At 71.4% G+C, this 518-nt stretch overlaps 1 non-coding gene across 1 annotated transcript; it reads left to right on the plus strand.

Annotated features, from left to right (window-relative positions):
* Positions 1 to 344: 344 nt before the first annotated feature.
* Positions 345 to 418, plus strand: TRNAT-AGU. The gene has a single exon. It is a non-coding gene; the product is annotated as a tRNA-Thr (tRNA).
* Positions 419 to 518: the final 100 nt, after the last annotated feature.

The raw sequence follows: 518 nt of genomic DNA on the forward strand, positions 1-518 counted from the left end.
GGCTGGGGGGGTCTCCGGAGCGGGGGGAGGCTCGGCCGCGCTGGCCTGCGCCACTGCGGGCTGGCAGAAGACCCAAACCTCGCGGCAGCAGCCCCCGAGGACGGGGTGCCCCGGCCCCACGCCGCAGGAGAGCCTGTCGCGACCGGAGGTCCGGCTTCCCCGAGCCCCGCCCACGACGCGCCGCGGAGCTTCCGCCCTCCGCGACCCAGCCTCGCGCCGCGGCAGCAAGGCAAACGGGCGACCTGCAGCACGCGTGCGCAGCAGCTGGCAAAGCTTGCGCGCATGCGCGGGACCCATGAAGTGACTAGTCATGGGGCCTCGATCCGCGAGGCACCTGTGCGGGCGGCGCCGTGGCTTAGTTGGTTAAAGCGCCTGTCTAGTAAACAGGAGATCCTGGGTTCGAATCCCAGCGGTGCCTTCCCCGAGCGTCCCCGCTCCCCTCGCTTTTAACCTTTTCTGCTGCGCTCCCACCGGGCTGTCCTTCTCTTTGGGGGCGCCGGGGTGACCGGGACTGGCCG

This window comes from Carlito syrichta, unplaced genomic scaffold, assembly GCF_000164805.1.
Source record: "Carlito syrichta isolate Samal-C Ts95f unplaced genomic scaffold, Tarsius_syrichta-2.0.1 Scaffold94755, whole genome shotgun sequence".
NCBI lineage: Eukaryota > Metazoa > Chordata > Mammalia > Primates > Tarsiidae > Carlito > Carlito syrichta.